Raw genomic sequence first — 16565 nt, forward strand, 5'->3', positions numbered from 1 at the left:
CCTCATGGCTCTGTGGTTTCAATCTCTCCTCTTAGTCGTGCAGGTCTCGCAACAAACATATTGATCGTGTTTACATTAACGGCTACGTGCCGAGCTGCAGAGGAGAGGCAGGCCCTGCCTTTACTGCAGTCCTGGGATCACTCAGACAGAGGAGGGCTAATCTCTGGCCAGACCTCCACCCACTGCCTGCAACATTCCCATACTAACACCCACCACCCCGGCCCTTAACCCCAAACCAAGCACGGTGTGGGAAAATACTCCAATACTGCGATTAAAAAAAGGACACACGCATATAGAAAAGAGAAGACTGTACTGACATGGAAACAGCAAAGAAAAGTTACACCTACCTGTGTAAAGGGTGGTGCGCATGAAAGGAAGAAAACATGCACACACATATGCTTGTTCACGCCCATAAAATATTACACACACTCTGACAAGCCGGGACCAAAGCAGACCAACTCTAATGCATGAAAGAAACCATCCAGTAGTGGTGAAGCAGAAAAAATAATTGCATGAGAATCAATGTTCTTTGTCTGGCTCTAATAAGGGAGATATCAGAGAGCGGAAGAAGAAGAAGAAGAAGAAGAAGAAGATGTTTTTAGATATGGCGAACCTTTGGTCTGCACTGAAGTCATACACTGAACCGCAGCAGTGTACAGGCACTGCAGGCTTCAGAGGTTCCTTCTCACCCTGTTACTGGTGGCACTGGGTCCTGATGAGCTGCTGCTGCTGTTTCTTCACAGAAATGTTTTAACGTGTTTGAAGCGAGAGGTACAAGAAAAAAAAACAGCAAAAGACCATAAAACACTCCACGGTCAGGAGAGACGAGAAACAACATTTAACAAAACGGCTAGAGCGCTGAATCAAATGAAAGGTTGAACTCAACGCAGCCTGCCCATGTGTGATGCACAGTATGGATTTTTTATAACATACTAATGATTGACAATGACCTGATCCTGAAGGCTGATATCGATAAGATTATTACTGTTTTTTGTCTTAGTTCATAGTGAGCAAAGTTGGATATCAATCAATCAATCAATCAATCAATCAATCAATCAATCAGACTTTATTTATAAAGCGCTTTTCATACAATGACATTGTAACACAAAGTGCTGTACATAAAAACAACTTACAATAGAATAAATTAAGAAAAAGATCCCAGCCCCAGCCCCGACGCCAAACCCACCCCACAATCCTAAGGTTAAGAACACAATATGCAACAACAGTAATAAAAACAACAAAAATAAAATAAATAAATAAAAAATTAAAATAAGTTGCTGAACGAACTGAGGAAACGCTCTCATGACATCTTAATGAGGAAACACTGGAGATAAAATAAGATGTTATTGAAATTAAAATCACCAAAGTAAAATACATTTCTAAGATAATAAAACACTAAAATATTAAACCATTAAAAGAACTTAAGATGCAAGACTTAAAATAAATAAATAAGTACATAAATAAATAAAGTAGAATAAAAGTGACTAAATTTGAAATAGATAATAAATAAATAAATAGAACTATTAAGAATACAAATAAAACTTAGTTAAAAGCAAGACTAAAAAGGTAGGTCATTAGTGTTCTTAACTTACTAGTTCTAACCAGTGCTGCAAGTGAAAAATAAATGTGTTCCAGTGCTCCCCTTATTGACGTGTTGGCGTGTGTCATGTGACCAATATCAGCTCCTTGCTACGTTCTGAAAAAGCAGCTGGTGGGTGTTGACCGACAAGCGAGCACACAGACGGACTGGACATGGATCTGGTGGAAGTCCAATTCCACTCTATGAAGCAAACAGACAAATTAACGTCATGTAATGCCCATGAAAGGATACAAGTGTCGTGTAGTGCACCATGGGTAATGTATTTTAGGTGCTATTATGAATCGTCTAGAGAAACTGTAAAATTAAGAGGACAGCAAAGGTCACAGCTAGAAGGAGTCTTGATTAACAGGCCAGTATAGAGATGAAGATGAAGATGAAGTGAGACTTTATACTTCTGAAAAAGTCTTTGAAGGTGAATGTAGAACCCAAAGTTGTTGTTCTGACAGCGGAATTATTTCTGCTTTTCTTTTTCTTTTTCCTTGTGTAAATTATTATTATATTTTTCATTATCTTTTTTTTTTCTCCTTTTGAAGTCAGCAGGTTTGGGATGTTATCTGTTCCAAAATTATAAATATTTAATTAAAGGGACAGTTGTACTGTCATTTAAAAGGTACAGTGTGTAGCATTTAGCTGCATACAGCAGAACAGGCTTAATTGAAATTGACTATAATATTAATCAGAATGTTTCATCTAAGTTACCTAAATATTAAAGTCATATTGTTTTTCTACATAAGGAGCAGGTCCACTTCTACAGAAGGTGCTATCTTGCACCTCCATGTTTCTACTATAGAACAGAACAGACGAACTACAAACACGGTTTTGTGTAGAGTGAGTGGCCGTGCATAGAAGAAGAAGAAGAAGAAGAAGAAGAAGAAGAAGAAGAAGAAGAAGAAGAAGAAGAAGAAGAAGAAGAAGAAGAAGAAGAAGAAGAAGAAGAAGAAGAAGAAGAAGAAGAAGAAGAAGAAGAAGAAGAAGAAGAAGAAGAAGAAGAAGAAGAAGAAGAAGAAGAAGAAGAAGAAGAAGAAGAAGAAGAAGAAGAAGAAGAAGAAGAGTGGTTGTGCGCAAAATAAATTGTATTGATAGAAGTTTTTGACGGTAAATGTTTGACAAATGGAGGATCATACCTATCATGCATCACAGGCGCTTCTTGTCCTCTAAGGCCACCATCGCTTCACAGACGAGAGGGGTGAGCAAGGGAGTGTCTCAATCTAGAATTTGACTGGTAGATCAAATATCCCCATTTCTACACACTGTACCTTTAAGGATATGTTATTTCACTATTTGTTTACTTATCGTTTTATAGTGAGAATTATTCTGACATTTAAAATTCTTAATAAATCCTTTTCACAAAACGTGCAAATTCCCTCATTAATCTCTTTCTGATGTGATATTATTTTTTGGTATATTATGATATTTAATTATTTCACTTGACGTGTTTGAACTCAGACTCAGGTGTTTTTTCACACTTTGCATGGTTTTAGTTTTATTGTGAAACGTTTAGCCCACGTGTGATAACGATTGGCACAGATACTGTTACAGGACATAACACAATCACACACACACAGAAACATAATATAAAGTTATATAATATAAATAGATCCCTCTAACCTCATATCTATTTCCCCTCCATCCCCGAGGTTGACCCCTGACCTGTTGGATGTAAAGCCACCGAAGACACAAGCTTCATTACCCGGGTTTCTCTCTGGCAGAGTTGGGTCTTATTTACCCCCGAGGAAGGACAGAAATAAACAAAGACCACCGTTGGTAGTGTGATGGAAACAGAACACCGCTGCAGTGAGAGGTCAGAGTGGCCGTCCTCCTGTTCAGTGCCCACCGGCTTTTCAATCATGAAAAGTCACACTAATGCTCATCTGTGACATCGTACACCTACGGAGGACTTTCACACATCAGTTATATCACACTGACAGAGGAAAAGTCCATCTAAGAAGAGTGTTATACCTCTTAGACTGTAGTTCCAATAAATATTTGAGAAGTCATTCAGTCTCAAATTCAGTGTAAAAATCAGGTCGTCTGAGCGTTTCAGCATAAGTGGTGGAAAAACCCCAGAAACAAAAAAGACTTCTTGTTTAAGAGACAAAGATCTGCTGCATGCATCAGAGATCACGTTCTCAGAGGCTAAAAATAAAGTAGTGTGATGCTACTTTAGAAAGTAATACACTTTTTGTTGAACCTTCTAGTAGAAAATTGCTGTCATGTTCATACAATGTAACAGTAGAAAGTAAACAGAGAGGGGAAAAAAGAAAATGGACACTCTTGTTTTCTGTTGAAGTGTGCAGCAAAAAAACAGAGTGAATACAGGGTTGTATTTTCTGTATCAACATGTGCAGGGAGCAAACATGCCTTGGGTTTACATCTAAAAAAGCATTGATGCTACTATCGTAACACCGTTTTAGCAACAAAATTAGCATTAGCCATTTGAAAGACAGCTGCTAGGATTATGTGTTATTTTTAAGGGGTAAACGTGCCAGTTAGTTCGCTAACTCAACTGTGGTTATGCTGAAAGGACTAAAGATTGTGTACAATATAGCTTAGACGCTGGAGCTTGCTGTTGGGAAGACTTTTCAATGCTTCCAGACAGTTTGGTTGAGCATTTAATGTGCACATTTCAGGCTAGGAGTAAAAAAAGGCTAGCAAAGAGAGACTGTGCTAATGACCCCTACAGGTAATTTGGACCATCATATTTATATACAGTTTTGCACTGCTAGCTTTAACCCTCCTGTTATGTTGAGGGTCAAATTTTTAAGTAAAAAAAAAGAAGTATTTTTTTAGTATGAAACTTCTTCCGCTTGGCATAAAAGGTGAAATCAACATATAAAATGAAAATGGTTTATTTAACATATTTGCAAACCCCCCTGCATGTTTATAGATAAAGATACTGTTTATGGAGGATTAAAGGGATCACAAGTGTCAAATACTAATTGTTTCTTTGCAACTGTGTGACATATTTCACCCCAATCACACACACGCACGCACACACACACACTTTTATTTTAACATGGATTTTCATGAAAAACGTGTGAGATATCCTCATGAAACCATGATCTGTGAGAGTTACAAAACACCATTGCACTAAATATTGATTTAAATGGTTAGTAATGGAGTTAATAATGAGATTAAAAAAAATGTTTATTGGGATTTTTTGGGGTTCCGACACTTTTGGCTAATTAAATATGCCCCGGGTCAAATTGACCCAGCAACATTACTGCTGTTCCTCAGAAACGAACATAACAGGAGGGTTTAAAAAAATTACCCCGTGGGGATAATGAAGTTTACCTTTAAATCTTATGGTGAGGGTTGAACATGATGAAAACCTGATGACAACAAATTTTTGTTAAAAGTTACAAAGATCAATGAGAACGGATATTCCTACAGCCGAGCAATTCCAAGTAACTCTGGTGCCTACTAATGAGGGTGATAATGTCTTATTTGTTCAACTTAACATCCACATCTAAACTGTTTAATTGTGTAAACTTCAAGGACTTCTTAGGTTTTTCAGTTTTGATCTGAAGAGTTTAGTTTTGGCTCAGGGATTTTAGAAAGAGATAAAAGCGGTTCATTTTTCAGATCAACTATCAAACTTTACATAATATGTAGTGTTTTAAAATGTTCCTCTCTCTCTCTCTTTTTTAAATATGACATCATGAATCCACTAACAGCTGCTGTCTCTGTACAATGTCACTGTCTCTGGTGTGTGAAATGGATAGGATCTATATGTAGATAGACGAATGAACACGGTCCACAGGTGATGGAGAAGGGTCAGCGTGGCGGAAGAACCTCAGGGTGGGACGAGGGCGAGGTTGTCTGAAAGAATCAATGAGACGAAAAGCTGCTATTGATCGTGCTGGATTTATCCCCCCCAATGTCAACACGGAGCGTCGGCCTGAAGAAGAGACTGTGCCCTGTTTGCCCCGAGAGCAGCAGGATAAATCTCATTCTCTCCTCTACAGCTCATTTAATGAAGGATATAATGGTGTGAGTAGGCTGAACGACTGTTAGCCGACCATTCCCCTGAATAGACTGTAAATCTTTTATCCTCCTCTTGTTCTGACTTTAATTTGCTGCTAAGCCTCAGTTATAAATCTAAGATGGCACGTAAGTGGCTATGCTAGCACATGGGAAATAATGTGTTCATCTTTGGTTAACTTTGAGAGATTCAATATTTCCAGCGCTGTTACATTCATGCTGAATAGAAAACCACTTAATTACATGCTGATGTTACGACTGTTAGCATAAATCATAAAACATCAGCATAAAAGGAAAAGGTCAATAAAAGTTCAAAGTGTTAAATCAGGATTTCTCAACCTGCTCCCACCTGAAATCCAATTTCCAAACCTTTCTGACTTCCATATTTTATCTCCAGGAGCACATCCTACTCACATAGGCGTTACTATATATCTCAGAATATGGAAACAGTATTCTAAAATAACAGGACAGGCAATCTAAGAGCAAAGACAAGTGTCCTATAACATGCAAGGGATTCAGGTCAGTTATTATTTAGACACCAGTGTAACAGTCTGATCTTGATCCTGTACAAAACTACAGTTATTCCTCGGCCAAAACAACCAAGTTTGATAAAAACTATTAAATGAACATTAATCAATCTATCATTTAAATCTGCATGACCTGATTAGAAATATATTGTGAATTTAAAATATTCCAATAGCCATTTACTCATAAAACAAACTTGAGTTTATGTGACTGTTTTCTCATCCTCAAAATAAACTTTGCTTTCTGAGCACGAGTTGAATGTTCTCTCAATGGAGGAGGAGAAAAGTTTGTGTATCCACTGAAAAACTTTTTTGGGAGTAATTTGGAGTTTGTTGTTTGATGCACCGCAGGAATGGAGGAGCAGCTCGCAACTGGAGGGGGAAATTATTTTCAGGGAACATGTAACACATACATAAATTACTTTATCTACTGTATGTCATTGTCATTGATTGTCTTGCATTGGTTGTACGCTTATTTCCTTAAAAAAAAGAAATATTTCGGGCTTAGACGAAAATAAATTAACTGAGAACGAGGTCCTGGAAAGTCTAAAATACAAATAATGAAATACTAAAACAGTTCACAAGAAAAGATTAACAGAGTGAGACAAAAGCCAAAGAGAAAATAAGTGGATGATCAAATTACATGTGGTTAGTATTGTTTATTACCAAGCTTTCTTACTAATCTCCCAGCTATGTTAAATTCTGGATCCTGATTGGTCAAAACCCAATAACTGGTATTTAATTCTGAATAGCAAGAGTGTTGCAGGGACAACTAGATCACATGCCTCATATCAAATCAATCTGTGCAATAGACTTTTGCATTTCTATAAAGCTTATGATTTCACCTCTCCCTCTTTACAATGTGACAAAAACATTCATTGCCCATAGCCTCGGTAGACAACATGGATGAAATATAAATTTGATCTAAAAAATTTTGAGGAGAACAAACTTTAGATGGATCAGTCATCAGCATAGACAGGAAGATGAGTGGAGGACTACAGCACAGAAACTAGGGAGGGATGTTCAAACACTTCATTGAGCAAATTGAAGAAAACAGGCACAAAGCAGACACAGAAAGCAACACAATATGGGCCTCAGCAGTGTTACAGGACTGGTTGAGTGAGAGGAAAACGCCAACAGAAATGTTTCAAGGAAGAGGACATTGTTCACCTGCATATGTTAAGAATGCCAATGGAAAATGATAATGTTGTGACTTCACCAAGAATGAAAGTAGGCTGATAAGAACTCTGCAGTCATGGAAGCGCTACCAACAATCAAATCTGAGGGACTATTTCTTAGCTGAATAAAAAAAGAATTATAAATCAATAAAATCACCTTTTAATTAATACAAAGTGTCAACACTTCTTGTCTCACCCTGAAGGGATACTATTTTTTCAGAACGACCCACTCACTATACATCACCCCTTACATGTCTAACATGGTTAACGATGACTTTTGAATTATACAGAATGTAGTAAAATACCAAAATCTCCAACCCTTCCAAGGAACTCCATGCTAATGCAAACCACATTACCCACATCCACACACACACCTACAGCAACATCCTGCAGCAGCTTTGCTAACAGGAACCCCATTCATAACAGGATATAAATACACAAACATGACACGACCACAAACAACAATGGTCATACGTAAAGTGGCCCTTATTCCCAGATCCTCTGACTAATGAGAGAGAGTGAAGCAGCTGAATGAGTCAGTGGACAATGAGCTCACCCATTCACTCAACACATGAATGAGGAAGTGAGTGTCTGCATCCGTCACATCAATGAGACTTAGCAGTAGAGCTGACGATGGCGAACGCAACTTTATGGTCAGTGACGTGGCACATGAGGGAGCCAATGAGGGAGTGTGTGGGTGACTAATTGATTGATCCATTGAGTAAGAAGGTGAGTGAGACGCTGGGTTTGTTACCGTAACCTTCAGCCAGGCGACACACACTTTACAGTGAAGAGCTGACAGAAGTGTGTGCATCTGTGTGTGTGTGTGTGTTTGTGTGCGTTGTGAGTGTGTGAAAGGCACCTCCAGAGGTTTTGCATCGATCACTGGATCACGCGGGGACACTCTGGAGGCTCAGTCATGCTGCCGGCAACGCGCAGAAAGAGGCCACCGCATGTGTACTGCACCTGCACAGACAAAGATACACATACACACACACACACACACACACACACACACACACACACACACACACACACACACACACACACACACACACGCGCACACATGCACACACACATAAATGTAGCGCATCTCACTCATGGATTCACCTTCCACACCCCTGCAGCTCTGCACGAACACACAATGTCTCTAAACAAAGCCTCTTTTGTATAGTCCATCTTGCTCAAACACACACACACACACACACACACACACACACACACACACACACACACACACACACACACACACACACACACACACACACACACACACACACACACACACACACACACACACACACACACACACACACACCTCAGTAGATTAGTGTTTATGCTGCTGGCCCAGTGTGAGACAGGACACACACTGAGTCCTCCACAGATGCTGTTAAATCTCAGAGTCGGTTGCTTGTCGTCCCTCCTTACAGAGTGACTGATAGGTGATGAAGAGGCCCACAGGTGTCTTTTTCACTCATGTCTCCCACAGACTGTACAACACATGGACGTAGATTCAGTGAAGTCACCCACTGGTGTCTAAAGAGGTCGTATGAGCCCAACGCTGGCGGTCACCATATTGGTAATGCTTTCTTCACCTAATTTTACATTAATCCAGAAACAGCTTAAGAGGTGGAGCTGAGGTGGGCACTAAGCCTCCTGACAAACAGCTACAATGCAACCGTCTATTAGTTAACTCATCATGCTTCTGATTATGCAAATTCAAGCAGAACTCTTAGCCTTAATACATTCAGAACATTTGAGTCAACCCTGATGGTCATAACAAAATAAAAAGACAGCTTTTCAGACCAAAACCAGTTGTTGTACCAGGCAGTAAACACACTTAACTCTGCTGTTACAGGATGCTGGTTGGCCTTGTGGTTTAAGCACATGCACCATGTACAGATGGTGTCCTCATCAGTCTTCATTGAATCCTGACCACGACCCTTTGCAGCATATCATCCCCCACTCTCTGCTCCTCACATTCCCTGTGTCTCTTTGGTTGTCCTGTCTAATGAAGGCAAAAAGGCCAACATAACTTAAAAATATATAAATGAAAAAATAAATAAATAAATAAAGTAAATTAAGCCTGCATGCTAGCTCAGGCAGGCAACTCGAGCAGCACTGATTTCACACTTGACATGCGTCATTCCCACAATCACATGACAAAAACATACCCTCCCAATAAGGTGGTCTATTTAAGCTGCAAACTGTGCATTCTGCTTCCCCCCTGACCCCACAGCAGCTATGAATAAATGTGCGCTCAAATTGGCAGCCCCACCACCACCCCAGCATCCCCCTGTGCAGGCTTTGACTGAGGGGGGTTAAAGATATGATCTCATCACTCATCAGTTTCTGCAAGTGAAAAATGAAATAGCTGGGAGTGATGAGGTCGGAGACTGGACGCCAAACACAAACAATGTTCTGCTGCTGCAAGAAAAAGTTCAGAGAATTAAGAATAATTAAATTCTGCAGTTAAGAATGTACTTTTTAGACAGACTTTTGGCTTTTGACACCAGCCTCTAGTGGATACTTGAAGAACTGCATTTTTCTTTTTGCACTTCTGCTTCATTTTTCAACACTGGAGGTTGCTTCTTAATTACTCCTGATTATTTCTAAGTTTTAGTACACCTGCACAAATGAGACAAATATCTATCTATTGTTAAACTAATCAATAATGTGATGCCAGTATGAAATAATTCAACAAATGTTTAAGGGTGTGTACATGCCATACCTCACACTATATGTCTACAGTACCTGTGCTTGCAGCATGCCTCCTCCTGAATCCCAACATGTCTCTTTTTTTCACCACTTAATTGGCTTCAATTATTCCGAGGGTAGCTCACAACCAGCTCCAGCTTCACTGGAGTGTATCGAAAAGGTGTGAAAAGATGGCTGTTATTCTCTGGCTTTGATCCAATTGTTTAATTTAGCTATGCTGAATGAGAAAGCTTTGACTGTAACTCAGCCTAAACTCTTATTTTGCCTCAAAGGGGGCGGCCCAGGTTTGATTCCAACCCGGGGCCCATTACCACATTATTCCCCACTCTCTCTCTCCCAGTTTCCTACTCTGTCCACTATCCTATCCTCATATTAAAGGCATATAAGCCTAAAAATAAACTTAAGAAACCCTCTTATTTTGAAGGGTAACAAGGTGTGAAAAATAACACGTAGAGGTGGGGAAATAAAAAGAAAGAAGCTTGTGTTCAGGCTGTTTCAGGACGACCAGGTAAGAGGGTTAGCTGCGGTTCATGTGAATGAGGTGAAATGTGTGTGTGTTTCAGGGTCACTTCAAGGTTATTTCTGTTTTCCCTGGTGGGCAAACACCTGATCTAAGTGAAAAGAGCATCACTCCCAAGGTAGGACCACTAACTAGGAGTTGCTAGGAGACCGTGATTTCTGTGTGTGCGCGTTGTGTAGTCATGTGTGTGCATGCTTGTGTATGTGTGTCCCTCTTCATTTTGTGGAGGACCCATCTGGTAGTTCAGAGAACATCATATGATCATAGTGACAGGTGTCCTGAAATCTGGAAGGGAACATATTGGGATTACTGACCAAAAAAAAAGAAAAGACAAGAGGATAAAGTGAGGGAAGTGAAACCAATCTGCACTTTCAAAAAATAAAAACAATTATTGACACACAGTTTGATTCAGGTGTTTCTGAGGGCTGTGCTAGACTTCAGACTGTGTTAGTGGAATCAAACAGACTCTTCAGCACCAAGCTTCTATGATTCAATCATGTTTTTTTATTTCAACACCACACAAAAGTCTTATATCTGCCTGACATTAGCTTTATATTTTACAATAGACTGTATAAAAGAGAGACGACATGACAGACCCCTAAAAGTGACAGGAGTTTTGTACAACAGGAGGAGTTGGAGATGTGTCGTCAATTTTTTTTATTTTATTTATACACATTAGTTAATGTGTTTCACTTGTAAGTTGTTTACCAGAGCTTTCCATTAGAAGCAGCTGTTGGCCAGTCATATATATATATATATATATATATACAATTGTTTTAATATCAGTTAACTTTATCATTAACCAGATTAACGTTTTTAACAAAAAAGCAAGCTAGCTAGTTAGCTAGCTAGCATGTTAGCTAAAATCATCCAGTTAACTAGCTTATTGCAGCTTGGCTTTCAGCTCCTGTAGCCCTGACGAGGAGCATCGATTAACTTTTGATTTCTACTATAGAACTTATTTATTGTTTTACAGGTTAAAATTACCGGGTCTGTTTGTTGTATCTTTAGTTCATTGATACGATATAATATTATTTATTTTGCGTAGTGACAATGTATATGGTTGGTCGCAGATAATAACTCCAATTAATGTTACCGATGGTAAAAACAGTTCTTTATGCAGTCCACAAGATGGTAGTATTCCCCCTGTTTATGTTGCTGTTCTGGTGCCGTAAATAAGTAACGTAAAACAGTGACGTAAAAAGACGTAGTTACCTTAGAATGAAAGAGAGAGGAGAGCTGGTGGCCTAGCGGTCTAAGCGCCCCACATACAGAGGCTACAGTCCTCGTAGCAGGGGTCGCCAGTTTGATTCCCGGCCGGTCGACCATTTCCTGCATGTTTTCCACCCCACTCTCTACTCCCCACATTTCCTGTCTCTCTTCAGCTGTCCTATCAAATAAAGGCAAAAAGGCCAAAAATGTAAAAAAAAAATGCCATGCCATGCATTGTCGATGTGACGCTGCAAAGTTCCCAGTAAAGATGAAGTTACCATGCAAAGTGATGTCTGGTCGTCTTTCTAGAAGTTACAACTGAGTTCCCACACTGTTCAATGTGGAGATAATAAAATATCCGATGATAATTGGTCCTGGTAAAAATGTTGTGAACAATGGATTCCTTCCCCAAAAACTACCTGAGCACCAACCAACTAGCTAGCACTCCTCATATCTCTTCCACCAAAGCACAGGTGGAGAAACAGGTGAAGTGATTTTTTACAAGAGACTGCTCTTATTCAGTATTTCAATAAGCTAAAAAGGCGTCATATAACTTTTAATATACACTGCTGAGAAACAGGTGGAGATTTTTACAAGAGACTGCTCTTATTCAGTGTTTCAATAAGCTAAAAAGGCGTCATATGACTTTTAATATACACTGCTGAGAACCTGTAAACAAACCTCTATGTATTGAAATGGGTGGCATTACCCTTTAAAAAAATCCATCTATTCAGAGGTACAAGACAATGTGAGCTAATGGCTTCAGACAAGATCTCTTAAGGACATCAGCCTGTGTCTACAACCATAAAATGCTGTACTGTACAGTGTGCGTGTGCGTGCGTGCGTGCGTGTGTGCGTGTGTGTGTGTGTGTGTGTGTGTGTGTGTGTGTGTGTGTGTGTGTGTGTGTGTGTGTGTGTGTGTGTGTGTCTTTCAGTGTGTGAGATAACAGCCTGGCCATCTGTTCAAAGCATTTCTCGATGGATAGATAAATTATTTGTGATCATGCGCAACTTTTTTGGGGCGTTACCAAAGTTCCAAACTGATTTATGCAAGAGCGTGACTCCCACCCAGGTTGACTTTTACGTCACTGTTTCAGTGAGTAACAGAGAAAGAGAGAGAGAGAGTTAGACAGGGTGGGATGAGGTCTGTCCTGAACCTTGTCCAAACTCTGCAGGCTGCCACGATGAAGGGTATATTTTTTATCAAGGTCTGCCAGCTAGGCTACTCTGACAGTTCAATCCTCTGCCAAAATACAAACACAGAGAGAGTGAGAGTGAAAGAGGGGGGAGCATAAAGAAAGAAGGAGAGAGGAAGAAAAGGAAGAAGAAAACAGTGGAGCATCTTGTCATCTGGTTTTTCCCACATACTGACACGAGGCAATGTACACAACTTTTCAGATTCAGTGTGCGCACTCCAGGGAGCCAAATGATTCACAGAGCAGATTTCTATACAAACTGTTAAATAAATCACAAAACTTACATAATATTCAGGAAGAGCCAAGTCAGAATGAAGTCAAGAGGAGTGTTTAAGTTTATAAAGCATGGTTAGGTCACTTGTAATGCTGCAGGAAATGAACGCAGAAATGCCCTGCTGTGCTACAAAGTGTGCACAGGTCCATGAGCCAGGACAGGCTGTCCTATTGTTATTGATGCTCTTATTTAGTGAGACATAATTGAATTCCAAAAAACAACATCACTCATTCATCATGTTGAGGGTTGACATTTCTTTCAGGTTATTGATGCACAGTCAAGTGAATTCAGTAACGTGTAAACTCATGAACAGAGACTGCAGAAAATGTGAAGTTGGCTAAACATGCTCCTTGATTTTTTTGTTTTAGAAACAGAGCAGCACATCATCAAAATGCAATCAGATCAACTGCCTGCCTACACATGTAATCCTGATCCATTTGTGAAAATAATGCTGGAGCTTAATCATACTCAGGCATGTTTGGAGTCCAGCTGACACTCAGTGACCAACACTGAATCATGGATGAACCTCTGCTTTAAAGCCCATTTTGATCTTTAGAAATAGCCCAAATGAATAAAGGAAACAAAAGCTGAGTCTCCTTAAGCACTCACAAAAATCTGAATGAAATATATGTTCAGAATTATAAGAAAACTTAGTCAAAAAAAGTGGTATTATGTCTGTTTGGACCATTCCTGACAGCTGTGTGGGCGTGGCCTTCAGATCTTGATTGGCATTTCATGGCTCCGCCCATAACAATGTGACTCCAAATATTCAATTGAATTAATCACTGAATATTGAGTGAAGATACTTTGCCATTGTTATCAAAGTCAGTCCAGATTCACATAAAGAATAGTTCAGAATGAAACAGCAGTCCTCTTTAGAAATCCTTCAGTAATGGGAACTCGACTCTGATTCTTCTCTGATGATGTGTACTCGAACACTCGGGGACTCAAGACTCAACTGAGACTCAAGATTGTGAGATTGACTACAACAGTGCTTTGGTCTACACCAGTAGAGAACCACTGACTTTGATGAACTTAGTACTTAGATGTCTATTTTGTAAACAAACCCTAAAAAGGAAATGTCAGAAAGCTTGTTACTTGGTTTTCAGTGGTTCCGATTAGAGAAAGAGGAAGAAGAAGTAAAAGGAGTGTTTATTTCAAAAGGTCTCAAATTCTTCAAAATGAAACCTGAAAACCTTTGGAAGTATTTCTGAACCTCTGAACCTCTACAGCACACAGCTTGTGTTTCATGTTTGACTTGGACTCTGCTGGACAAATTCAGCCAGCTCCCTTTTTTCCCTCCCTCCTTCAGCAAGGTGTGGTGTCGATTAAAGATCTGTGTTATTCTATATCAAGAGCCTGTTATAGCCGCCATATTTGTGATGCTCTATTGATCCCCAAGGGGGGAATTTTTCTTTCAGTCTGGTCCTGTTCACAGAGCTGGGGAAAGGGGGTTCTGTCCTTAGCGACATAAAAAGGAGAGCAGAGGGGAAAAAATGAAACAGGGAAGGCCCTGCAAGGACAAAGTATTGATCCTCTCATGTGTACACTGTCAGTGTTTCACACAGACGTTCAAAAGTTCCTCTGAATCATACGGCTCTTTCTCATCCTTGTGTTTTCACCACCTTCTTAAAATGTGACCGGAGGTGTTCCGTAATTATGTAAACCCAAACGCTGTCACTCACCTCTGAGGTGTGAATTACACTGTCCCTGCTCCCTGTGAAATCATTACACACATCTGTTCCTGTGTTGGCAGAACAATAGTGTTAGTTACTACAGAGGTTTCCAAAATTAGGTGCAGAACCTTTGGGGGGTCTGGAGGATCCTGCAGCAGGTTTATCATGTCAGATTAGCCGCTTAAGCGAGAGGGTTCTGATAACTAGTGAAGTATCTATTAATCAGCACGGTGATTCTGAAGTCTGCTCAGGGATCTCTTATAAACAGCTTCATTCTAACTGGTTTTATTAATAACTAATCAGACACCAACTGAAAGAAATTAAGAAATCCAAAAGATAACATGTTAGAGTAATAACACTCATTTAAAATGTGCGTATGTGAAAAATGGGTTTAGAACTTTCTTCAAAACTTCACCCTTTGACAAAAACTCAACTAAGTACTCCCTGACCCCTGGCTAATTATTTAAAGGAGACCTATTACACTGATTTTCACCTTTCATTACGTCATGCTGGGACACCTATAGAGTACAGTTGACGGATTTTCTGGTAAAATTAACATATCTCATCCGCGTCCGTGCAAACTTTAATTTCACCACTCTTCAGATGACACCTGTAATGCTTTGTTTTGTCATCTTTTCCACGGATATAAAGTTAATTACGGCTCGTGGGTGTTGGTTTTCTCACATCTTTGTCACAAAATAACAAAAAGGTTGGGCATTTCCAGAAAACATCTGCGGCTAGCAGTCAGAGCCCACTTAGTTCCCCCCGTTAGCATACGCTACATTACCCTGCTGTAATGATGTTGCTTACAGCTTACGATTTCGAGCTTTATAGATGGTACATCCCCAGATTTCAGTGACAATAGAGACACAAATCCAGCTTTTACTGGCCTTTGTTTACAGAGGAGTCATCAGTGAAGTGGCGAGCACAAGCACCTACGTTGGGGCTGACCCAAAAATATAAAAACATCCCATTGTTTTCTGTCGCCTTCGTCTTTTGAGAACAGTTGAGGCTTTCCCTCACAACGAAAAGAACACTTACAAGAAACTTTTGGGCTCATACAGAATCAACAAGAAAAAAGGGGGAAACTTTAAACAAGCTTCTGGATGGGGTGACCTTGAAAGAGCCGCATTGGATCTGCCGGGTGGGCGTGTCCTTCATGATTGTTGTAATAGGACAGCAGAGCGTGACGTCAGGTTCAGGCCAAGTCTTGAAAAGTTCTCAAAACAAGCCTTCTCTAAAACAAGTATGAGGATTAAAACAAAATCCATGTATCTCATTATTATGAAACTGTGTTGTAACATTATATGTATGTATTAAAGTAAGGATCTGCATAATAGGTCTCCTTTAAACTCACAGTAATGAACCATCAGGGTTTGATTTTCTGAACAACTTGTGACTTAAAAAACACGATAGATGAACTGATTGTGAAAATAAGGGCTGATGCAAATGTTCTAAATGAAAACTTAGCAGATGGTTGATTCAGATACTGATACTTGTAATTCACTGCTTGTTGCTGATCGTTCTCAGAGACAGGGTAATACTCATGTAGACATTTTCTTTATTTTCTCTGATCAGAGTTGTTCCTCTGCCCAATAAAACCCTCTTCTCTGAACCAGCAGTCAGGTGAACTAGCTCGCCAGTATAAAACAAATGCACTAAAGACAAAATGCAATAAGGTAG

At 39.6% G+C, this 16565-nt stretch overlaps 1 long non-coding RNA gene across 1 annotated transcript in view; it reads right to left on the reverse strand.

The window, feature by feature from the left end:
• LOC117831670 overlaps positions 1-16565 on the reverse strand; it is a 209307-nt gene that overhangs the window by 78255 nt on the left and 114487 nt on the right. The window contains exon 3 of the long non-coding RNA XR_004635043.1: positions 8149-8252. This is a non-coding gene — a long non-coding RNA (uncharacterized LOC117831670). The remainder of the gene's footprint in view (positions 1-8148; positions 8253-16565) is intronic.

This window comes from Notolabrus celidotus, chromosome 19 (assembly GCF_009762535.1).
Source record: "Notolabrus celidotus isolate fNotCel1 chromosome 19, fNotCel1.pri, whole genome shotgun sequence".
Classification (NCBI taxonomy): Eukaryota; Metazoa; Chordata; class Actinopteri; order Labriformes; family Labridae; genus Notolabrus; species Notolabrus celidotus.